Source organism: Pinus tabuliformis, chromosome X (assembly GCF_031772625.1).
Source record: "Pinus tabuliformis cultivar Carrire ecotype Pingquan chromosome X, CPIR1, whole genome shotgun sequence".
In the NCBI taxonomy this organism is placed as follows: domain Eukaryota; kingdom Viridiplantae; phylum Streptophyta; class Pinopsida; order Pinales; family Pinaceae; genus Pinus; species Pinus tabuliformis.
The window spans coordinates 362,072,876-362,084,918 of NC_142308.1; the positions used below are offsets into that span (position 1 = coordinate 362,072,876).

General features: G+C 40.5%; 1 pseudogene; it reads right to left on the minus strand.

The window, feature by feature from the left end:
* Nucleotides 1-6,272: 6,272 nt before the first annotated feature.
* On the minus strand, nt 6,273-7,044 carry LOC149140002 (negative regulator of systemic acquired resistance SNI1-like; annotated as a pseudogene).
* Between the last annotated feature and the right edge of the window lie 4,999 nt (nt 7,045-12,043).

Sequence of the window (12,043 nt, forward strand, 5' to 3'; positions counted from 1 at the left end):
GCAATAAACACCGTGAAAAAATTCCTAAACGTAGTTTCCCTGTGTTCAATCATCCAAGCCCCTACCCAAAAGCTGACTGCATACATCGAGAACAATAGGAAATTTGCGATGCCAAGACCAATTCCACTAACAATTCCCCGTTGAATTCCATTTTTCAAGGGAGCAGTGCATTTTTCATCGTAGAGGCTCATCACCTTCTCCTCTGCAGAAAAGGCTGCGACCGTTCGAATGCTCCCAAACGGCAGCGTTTGCAACCTCACTGGCTTTCTGGTACGTCACCTTTGCATCAACAGCAAAACCGCGCAGCATCTTCACTTGAACCCAGCCTTGAAACCCAAGCAGAGGCACGAGTGCTAGTATCAAAAGCGCCAACTTCCAGTTTGCTGAAAAAGCTATGGCAATACCAGCAATGATTGTTGAAATGTTTTGAACGACCAGTGACAAAGCATCTCCCACCACACTACGCACAGACTGAGCATCTCTGGATAATCTTGCACTTAAACCACCACTTGAATTTTCAGTATCGTCGAACCAACCAATCTCCTGGTAAACAACTTTGTTAAATGTCAATGATCGAATGCGTCTCACAAGCCTGCCACCAGCAAAACAGTACATCTGTATTGGTGCCACGAGGAAGCATGTAGTTGCCAAAACTACAAGCATAAGCGACCAGAAACGAACATATGTTCGAAGCTGCGATGGAGGTTCGTATATGCTCATAATAAGCCTTGAAAGCATGAGACCAAACACAGGAAAGGTAATCCCATTAATAGCTGCAGCAAGGGATCCCAAAATGAACACTAGAGCCTCTGGCTTATTGAGAGATGCTAGGGTTAAAACAGGAATGTCTCTTACTACAAGACCTGACTGACCATCCTCCACATCTCCTTGACGTTTGGACGAGAACCAATTGAATAATTTATTCTTACGCTTGCTTTCCTCTACCTGAACAGATCGGTCGGACAAGGAACTTGGAGATGTAAAGGGGAGATGATGACCACCAATGGATGACCCACTGCTCATAGACCGTGAAGGAGATGACGTGGGACTGCCAGTCATGTCAATGGTTTTGGAGATTGAATCATCGAAATGTATTTCTAGTTTATTTGCATATTGTTGTTCAGATTGATGCACTGTCAATATCCTGTAATGATTTTTTGAATATACCATCGGCTCTTGTCCTTTGTCATTATTGTCAAAAGGCTCCTTGTCTGTTGCAACCATAATGTGAAGAGATGATATAACTAAGTTTTTCAAATTCGTTCTTTGGGATCCCAGTAACTGATTGAAAAAAGAATCACGTATTATTGGCCATCCTTTGTTTCCTTTAAAGACTTGACAACGACAAATAAAATCTGTTTCAAGAAGTCTCACAAGATATTGGAACAACATTATCTCTGCCATTACATTGTGAGAAAGTCGCTTGCTTCTGACATCAGAGTCTGTTCCTACCCCGTGGGATTTGCAGTCTTCATGAAATATTTCAGTTGCAATATCCTGAACTAAAGAAACTACCTTTGAGCAGTCAATGGGATCAGAATTCCCATCCGAAAAACCATCCATCTTGGCAGAATCATTACAAGAACTGGCAATAAAGGGTGACCAAACTTCTGAATTAATGACCAGTTGAGTTTCTATAACATCTGATGAAGACCCTGACATTTTAGCAACAGTAACTGGTGGAAAATGCTTTTCAAGGTCAAGCAACAACTGATAGCTCGTAATTGTTAACTCCAAGGATTTGTTCTCTCTAAGAATTTGGAAAACCGCCTCATACATTTCCCTTGTCGGAACTTGTGCCATTTCTGAGGTGATACAAATTGCTCGAATTGCAGCTATAAAGGATAATTTGTCATCTCTGATGTCATCTTGTTCCTCAACACCAATAACATCCAGAAGTGTCATGATCTTTTCCTCAGGCAATTGTTGTGGTCTAGATCTGGTACCATTTAGATATCCCGTTGCTTCTCGATTTCATCCGATCACCAAACTTTCCCCACAAAATTTACAACAAATATCAAGTTTCCTTGTAGCCACTTGTAAGATTGAAGTAGATTGTCGATTCTTCATTAACGCTATGATTTGCTGCCCACTGTTGGGTACAACTCCATCATACTCCACTTCAGTTATTGTCAGAATTACAAGACTATGCAGCACAAGCTTTTTATTTTCTCGACATCTTGATGTTGCAGACATTAAGATGCACTGACAACGATGTGGAATATAATGAACCAGAGATTTAAAGAAGATCACATCTAAAACCAATGTAGCAAGTGACTCCTCAAGAGATGAAGATTGAAGAATATTTGTAGAAATACATGTCCCAATACAAGCTGGTGTCGCAACTACAATGTCTGGAGGCCCAACCATAGCAGCCCTAAAATCTCGGATCACATTCCTCTGATAAATAAACAGCAGGGCATTCCCAGCGCTAAAACAATCATTTAATTCAATAGCTGTGACAATGAGACTTTCTCCAAATAGCTTTTTTGCCTCTGATTGCTGATGATGTTCTGAATTGTGCTTGTGCAGGGATAGGATCTTGAAGTTGCTGTTGCCTTTTGAAGAGCTGGAGAATAAATTACATAATCTAAAACATACATTTAGTGATTTCTTCTTCAAAACAGGGTTTTGAAGAAGAATCAATTTCACATTTAATGATTTCTTCTTTTGAATAAGAATCAATCTCACACTGACATAAGACGGAGTCTAACATTGGCTCCACTTGGGATGGCAGCTGCCGCTCCGTGGAGGTGCCAAGAACCGCAGAACTTTGGGAGAGCAGACAATGCCTCCACCCATTGGGCAATGGAGTCATCATCGACACAACTCTTGACTTAATTTTCAAACTGAAATTGAACTCAAACAATCTTCAAGCAAACTAAAACAAGATGCTGCCCTTATGGCTGCTTATTTATTTAAAAAGCTTCCCTACTTTGCTGTACAAACACTAGATCAGGTAATACTAAAATGCCAAATTAACCATTCAAGTAAACCTGAAAATGATGCCGCTTGAGAATGCTTCCACGAGGACACAGATGCAGTTGCTGGCAGCCCTTCATGCACATACTGAGCCTGGTCACGGAAAAGACAGCCTGATCTGTCAATCAAACTGAAAAACATGTCCATGTATGCTGCAATAGGATCACAGAAGCCAGACTCTGTTGGCTGCCCCAACTCTGCAACACATACTTCCAGCTGCACATTGTCAATGTAAACATCTATAGGCAAGTCTACGATTTCTTGTTGCGAAGGAGGAAGGATTTCCAAGAACTTTTTAGGGTCTTGGAAATCATATGACTGAATCTGCTCATCGAGATACTGAATCTCCTTTTCAACTCTTTCAACAACTAACTCACAAAATCTAGTTTTGCTTTCAAGATGAAGCTTCGGAGATTTCAAACATTGAAGGAAAATACTGAAAAATTCTTCATTAATTTCAATATCTACTAACCACTCTCTAACTCCGTTTAGAGCTTCACAAAGTGCAGGGTCTGCCACATACCCTACCATTGCATGAACAGATCAGCATGCGTTGGAATGTCTGGATCGAATTGGAGTCGCCAGGTGAATGGTTCAGCCTGCATATGTATCTGACTGCTGTCCACCATCAGCATCAGATCTACACCTTGATTGCATGTACTGGGACAAGACAATCAACAAATTGAATGTTCTCCCCAGTATGGTCGCCAGTATGTTAGCGCTTGAGATTTCACCTTAGGCTGAGAAAGGTAAACCTCAAGGCAACATCAAACCATTCAACCTCGTAGCTAGCCCTACGGGGCAGGAGAAGGCTCTCTCCGGTCAATCTCGGTAGATCTTCAATTGATGAGATGACCAAACGGGTAACACTGATATTAGGCTAGTAAACTGATTAGAAAGATTGATTTGGGGTTTTTAATTAAATAACGAGATTTTTCTGGGCTGCATGGGCAAAATCACAGCTTGAAACAGAGAAATATAATGAACAACACAGGTTATCGACTGAGGCAAGGTAGGCAAGAAATTTAGCATCAAATCTAGATTTTAAATGGGATGGAAAGACTGGTGAGGAGCTGACAAGGGCATAGGAGATGAATCCTTGTCAAACAGAGGAAAACATTGAACATGAACAAACTTATAGGCAGAGCATGGCAGGCATGAATTCTTACCTAAACACTTCATTTGTTCAGTTAGAAATGATCATGTAGTGAGTGAAATGAAACATAACAGATTACATATGAAACAAGAGAAAAACTTATGCTAAATTATCATACCAAAGGAATCTCAGAAGTCAGAGCTGTGAAATTTCATTAAAAATCCCTCTGTCAAAGACTGTACAATGGAGCTCAGTTCTCCTCCAGCGCTCAGAATTTTCTCCTCTGACTAACTCTAACCTTTTTCAAATCATTATTTTTATACATTAAATAAACTATTCTAAAAAACAACAGATCGACCCAACAATAAGGGTGCTGTTTAAACTGACATTACAAAAATTAACAAAAAAGCTTTTCATCCATCCTACAAATAGAACAACGTTCCTCTAAATCTTCTACGATTGGTTTATTAAGAGACAAAATCTGGAGCAAAGATCTCATGAAATCATGACTGAGGATCGAAATAGGCAAATTCGTTTCTCTTGAAATCCTCTGATGGCTAATAAACCGGAGCGCTGATCCTTTTGAATCGGGACTGAGGATAAAAATAGGCGAATTGACCCTGTTTTTCTGCTGTGACAGATGTTTTCGTGGTGTTTGGTCCTTTACTTTTCACCTTCGCTTTCTTCTCTATTCCAGCAGACATCGTAAATTCCACCGCTTCCACTTTCTCCAGCAAGAGCAAAGGTCTTTCCAGACTGCACAAAGAAGCTTAAGTCCTGGAAAATTTGGATGTCTGGGCACGTAGGATATCTGAAGCTTACATGGCTAAACTCAATGTCACCTCTGACATTTTCTAATATAGTTCCCGAGACATCACTGGCATCAATTTTGGACTTTCGATTAAGAATATTAAACACTGAAATGATAAATGATTTAACTTTTTCAATATCAGGGGCTAGGCCTGTTGATTCAGAAACTCCCAAGGCTGCCATTAATAGAGCAATAAACACCGTGAAAAAATTCCTAAACGTAGTTTCCCTGTGTTCAATCATCCTAGCCCCTACCCAAAAGCTGACTGCATACACCGAGAACAGTAGGAAATTTGCGATGCCAAGACCAATTCCACTAACAATTCCCCGTTGAATTCCATTTTTCAAGGGAGCAGTGCATTTTTCATCGTAGAGGCTCATCACCTTCTCCTCTGCAGAAAAGGTTGCGACCGTTTGAATGCTCCCAAACGGCAGCGTTTGCAACCTCACTGGCTTTCTGGTACGTCACCTTTGCATCAGCAGCAAAACCGCGCAGCATCTTCACTTGAACCCAGCCTTGAAACCCAAGCAGAGGCACGAGTGCTAATATCAAAAGCGCCAACTTCCAGTTTGCTGAAAAAGCTATGGCAATACCAGCAATGATTGTTGAAATGTTTTGAACGACCAGTGACAAAGAATCTCCCACCACACTACGCATAGACTGAGCATCTCTGGATAATCTTGCACTTAAACCACCACTTGAATTTTCAGTATTGTCGAACCAACCAATCTCCTGGTAAACAACTTTGTTAAATGTCAATGATCGAATGCGTCTCACAAGCCTGCCACCAGCAAAACAATACATCTGTATTGGTGCCACGAGGAAGCATGTAGTTGCCAAAACTACAAGCATAAGCGACCAGAAACGAACATCTGTTCGAAGCTGCGATGGAGGTTCGTATATGCTCATAATAAGCCTTGAAAGCATGAGACCAAACACAGGAAAGGTAATCCCATTAATAGCTGCAGCAAGGGATCCCAAAATGAACACTAGAGCCTCTGGCTTATTGAGAGATGCTAGGGTTAAAACAGGAATGTCTCTTACTACAAGACCTGACTGACCATCCTCCACATCTCCTTGACGTTTGGACGAGAACCAATTGAATAATTTATTCTTTCGCTTGCTTTCCTCTACCTGAACAGATCGGTCGGACAAGGAACTTGGAGATGTAAAGGGGAGATGATGACCACCAATGGATGACCCACTGCTCATAGACCGTGAAGGAGATGACGTGGGGCTGCCAGTCATGCCAATGGTTTTGGAGATTGAATCATCGAAATGTATTTCTAGTTTATTTGCATATTGTTTTTCAGATTGATGCACTGTCAATATCCTGTAATGATTTTTGAATATACCATCGGCTCTTGTCCTTTGTCATTATTGTCAAAAGGCTCCTTGTCTGTTGCAGCCATAATGTGAAGAGATGATATAACTAAGTTTTTTCAAATTCGTTCTTTGGGATCCCAGTAACTGATTGAGAAAAGAATCCCGTATTATTGGCCATCCTTGACAACGACAAATAAAATCTGTTTCAAGAAGTCTCACAAGATATTGGAACAACATTATCTCTGCCATTACATTGTGAGAAAGTCGCTTGCTTCTGACATCAGAGACTGTTCCTACCCCCTGGGATTTGCAGTCTTCATGAAATATTTCAGTTGCAATATCCTGAACTAAAGAAACTACCTTTGAGCAATCAATGGGATCAGAATTCCCATCCGAAAAACCATCCATCTTGGCAGAATCATTACCAGAACTGGCAATAAAGGGTGACCAAACTTCTGAATTAATGACCAGTTGAGTTTCTATAACATCTGATGAAGACCCTGACATTTTAGCAACAGTAACTGGTGGAAAACGCTTTTTCAAGGTCAAGCAACAACTGATAGCTCGTAATTGTTAACTCCAAGGATTTGTTCTCTCTAAGAATTTGGAAAACTGCCTCATACATTTTCCTTGTAGGAACTTGCGCCATTTCTGGGGTGATACAAATTGCTCGAATTGCAGCTATAAAGGATAATCTGATGTCATCTTGTTCCTTAACACCAATAACATCCAGAAGTGCCATGATATTTTCCTCAGGCAATTGTTGTGGTCTAGATCTGGTACCATTTAGATATCCCATTGCTTCTCGATTTCATCCAATCACCAAACTTTCCCCACAAAATTTACAACAAATATCAAGTTTCCTTGTAGCCACTTGTAAGATTGAAGCAGATTGTCGATTCTTCATTAACGCTATAATTTGCTGCCCACTGTTGGGTACAACTCCATCATACTCCACTTCAGTTATTGTCATAATTACAGGATTATGCGGCACAAGCTTTTTATTTTCTCGACATCTTGAAGTTGCAGACATTAAGATGCACTGACAACGATGTGGAATATAATGAACCAGAGATTTAAAGATGATCACATCTAAAACCAATGTAGCAAGTGACTCCTCAAGAGATGAAGATTGAAGAATATTTGTAGAAATACATGTCCCAATACAAGCTGGTGTCGCAACTACAATGTCTGGAGGCCCAACCATAGCAGCCCTAAAATCTCGGATCACATTCCTCTGATAAATAAATAGCAGGGCATTCCCAGCGCTAAAACAATCATTTAATTCAATAGCTGTGACAATGAGACTTTCTCCAAATAGCTTTTTTGCCTCTGATTGCTGATGATGTTCTGAATTGTGCTTGTGTAGGGATAGGAGCTTGAAGTTGCTGCTGCCTTTTGAAGAGCTGGAGAATAAATTACATAATCTAAAACATACATTTAGTGATTTCTTCTTCAAAACAGGGTTTTGAAGAAGAATCAATTTCACATTTAATGATTTCTTCTTTTGAAGAAGAATCAATCTCACACTGACATAAGACGGAGTCTAACATTAGCTCCACTTGGGATGGCAGCTGCCGCTCCGTGGAGGTGCCAAGAACCGCAGAACTTTGGGAGAGCAGACAGTGCCTCCAACCATTGGGCAATGGAGTCATCATCGACACAACTCTTGACTTAATTTTCAAACTGAAACTGAATTCAAACAATCTTCAAGCAAACTAAAACAAGATGCTGCCCTTATGGCTGCTTATTTATTTACAAAGCTACCCTACTTTGCTGTACAAACACTAGATCAGGTAATACTAAAATGCCAAATTAACCATTCAAGTAAACATGAAAATGATGCCGCTTGAGAATGCTTCCACGAGGACACAGATGCAGTTGCTGGCAGCCCTTCATGCACATATTGAGCCTGGTCACAGAAAAGACAGCCTGATCTGTCAATCAAACTGAAAAACATGTCCATGTATGCTGCAATAGGATCACAGAAGCCAGACTCTGTTGGTTGCCCCAACTCTGCAACACATACTTCCAGCTGCACATTGTCAATGTAAACATCTATAGGCAAGTCTACGATTTCTTGTTGCGAAGGAGGAAGGATTTCCAAGAACTTTTTAGGGTCTTGGAAATCATATGACTGAATCTGCTCATCGAGATACTGAATCTCCTTTTCAACTCTTTCAACAACTAACTCACAAAATCTAGTTTTGCTTTCAAGATGAAGCTTCGGAGATTTCAAACATTGAAGGAAAATACTGAAAAATTCTTCATTAATTTCAATATCTACTAACCACTCTCTAACTCCGTTTAGAGCTTCACAAAGTGCAGGGTCTGCCACATACCATACCATTGCATGAACAGATCAGCATGCGTTGGAATGTCTGGATCGAATTGGAGTCACCAGGTGAATGGTTCAGCCTGCATATGTATCTGACTGCTGTCCACCATCAGCATCAGATCTACACCTTGATTGCATGTACTGGGACAAGACAATCAACAAATTGAATGTTCTCCCCAGTATGGTCGCCAGTATGTTAGCGCTTGAGATTTCACCTCAGGCTGAGAAAGGTAAACCTCAAGGCAACATCAAACCATTCAACCTCGTAGCTAGCCCTAAGGGGCAGGAGAAGGCTCTCTCCGGTCAATCTCGGTAGATCTTCAATTGATGAGATGACCAAACGGGTAACACTGATATTAGGCTAGTAAACTGATTAGAAAGATTGATTTGGGGTTTTTAATTAAATAACGGGATTTTTCTGGGCTGCATGGGCAAAATCATAGCTTGAAACAGAGAAATATAATGAACAACACAGGTTATCGACTGAGGCAAGGTAGGCAAGAAATTTAGCATCAAATCTAGATTTTAAATGGGATGGCAAGACTGGTGAGGAGCTGACAAGGGCATAGGAGATGAATCCTTGTCAAACAGAGGAAAACATTGAACATGAACAAACTTATAGGCAGAGCATGGCAGGCATGAATTCTTACCTAAACACTTCATTTGTTCAGTTAGAAATGATCATGTAGTGAGTGAAATGAAACATAACAGATTACATATGAAACAAGAGAAAAAATTATGCTAAATTATCATACCACAGGAATCTCAGAAGTCAGAGCTGTGAAATTTCATTAAAAATCCCTCTGTCAAAGACTGTACAATGGAGCTCAGTTCTCCTCCAGCGCTCAAAATTTTCTCCTGTGACTAACTCTAACCTTTTTCAAATCATTAATTTTATACATTAAATAAACTATTCTAAAAAACAACAGATCGACCCAACAATAAGGGCGCTGTTTAAACTGACATTACAAAAATTAACAAAAAAACGTTTCATCCATCCTACAAATAGAACAACGTTCCTCTAAATCTTCTACGATTGGTTTATTAAGAGACAAAATCTGGAGCAAAGATCTCATGAAATCATGACTGAGGATCGAAATAGGCAAATTTGTTTCTCTTGAAATCCTCTGATGGCTAATAAACCGGAGCGCTGATCCTTTTGAATCGGGACTGAGGATAAAATTAGGCGAATTGACCCTGTTTTTCTGTTGTGACAGATGTTTTCGTGGTGTTTGGTCCTTTACTTTTCACCTTCGCTTTCTTCTCTATTCCGGCAGACATCGTAAATTCCACCGCTTCCACTTTCTCCAGCAAGAGCAAAGGTCTTTCCAGACTGCACAAAGAAGCTTAAGTCCTGGAAAATTTGGATGTCTGGGCGCGTAGGATATCTGAAGCTTACATGGCTAAACTAAATGTCACCTCTGACATTTTCTAATATAGTTCCCGAGACATCACTGGCATCAATTTTGGACTTTAGATCAAGAATATTAAACACTGAAATGATAAATGATTTAACTTTTTCAATATCAGGGGCTAGGCCTGTTGATTCAGAAACTCCCAAGGCCGCCATTAATAGAGCAATAAACACCGTGAAAAAATTCCTAAACGTAGTTTCCCTGTGTTCAATCATCCAAGCCCCTACCCAAAAGCTGACTGCATACACCGAGAACAGTAGGAAATTTGCGATGCCAAGACCAATTCCACTAACAATTCCCTGTTGAATTCCATTTTTCAAGGGAGCAGTGCATTTTTCATCGTAGAGGCTCATCACCTTCTCCTCTGCAGAAAAGGCTGCGACCGTTCGAATGCTCCCAAACGGCAGCGTTTGCAACCTCACTGGCTTTCTGGTACGTCACCTTTGCATCAGCAGCAAAACCGCGCAACATCTTCACTTGAACCCAGCCTTGAAACCCAAGCAGAGGCACGAGTGCTAATATCAAAAGCGCCAACTTCCAGTTTGCTGAAAAAGCTATGGCAATACCAGCAATGATTGTTGAAATGTTTTGAACGACCAGTGACAAAGAATCTCCCACCACACTACGCATAGACTGAGCATCTCTGGATAATCTTGCACTTAAACCACCACTTGAATTTTCAGTATTGTCGAACCAACCAATCTCCTGGTAAACAACTTTGTTAAATGTCAATGATCGAATGCGCCTCACAAGCCTGCCACCAGCAAAACAATACATCTGTATTGGTGCCACGAGGAAGCATGTAGTTGCCAAAACTACAAGCATAAGCGACCAGAAACGAACATCTGTTCGAAGCTGCGATGGAGGTTCGTATATGCTCATAATAAGCCTTGAAAGCATGAGACCAAACACAGGAAAGGTAATCCCATTAATAGCTGCAGCAAGGGATCCCAAAATGAACACTAGAGCCTCTGGCTTATTGAGAGATGCTAGGGTTAAAACAGGAATGTCTCTTACTACAAGACCTGACTGACCATCCTCCACATCTCCTTGACGTTTGGACGAGAACCAATTGAATAATTTATTCTTTCGCTTGCTTTCCTCTACCTGAACAGATCGGTCGGACAAGGAACTTGGAGATGTAAAGGGGAGATGATGACCACCAATGGATGACCCACTGCTCATAGACCGTGAAGGAGATGACGTGGGACTGCCAGTCATGTCAATGGTTTTGGAGATTGAATCATCGAAATGTATTTCTAGTTTATTTGCATATTGTTGTTCAAATTGATGCACTGTCAATATCCTGTAATGATTTTTTGAATATACCATCGGCTCTTTTCCTTTGTCATTATTGTCAAAAGGCTCCTTGTCTGTTGCAGCCATAATGTGAAGAGATGATATAACTAAGTTTTTCAAATTCGTTCTTTGGGATCCCAGTAACTGATTGAAAAAAGTATCACGTATTATTGGCCATCCTTTGTTTCCTTTAAAGACTTGACAACGACAAATAAAATCTGTTTCAATAAGTCTCACAAGATATTGGAACAACATTATCTCTGCCATTACATTGTGAGAAAGTCGCTTGATTCTGACATCAGAGTCTGTTCCTACCCCCTGGGATTTGCAGTCTTCATGAAATATTTCAGTTGCAATATCCTGAACTAAAGAAACTACCTTTGAGCAGTCAATGGGATCAGAATTCCCATCCGAAAAACCATCCATCTTGGCAGAATCATTACCAGAACTGGCAATAAAGGGTGACCAAACTTCTGAATTAATGACCAGTTGAGTTTCTATAACATCTGATGAAGACCCTGACATTTTAGCAACAGTAACTGGTGGAAAACGCTTTTTCAAGGTCAAGCAACAACTGATAGCTCGTAATTGTTAACTCCAAGGATTTGTTCTCTCTAAGAATTTGGAAAACCACCTCATACATTTCCCTTGTCGGAACTTGCGCCATTTCTGAGGTGATACAAATTGCTCAAATTGCAGCTATAAAGGATAATTTGTCATCTCTGATGTCATCTTGTTCCTTAACACCAATAACATCCAGAAGTGCCATGATCTTT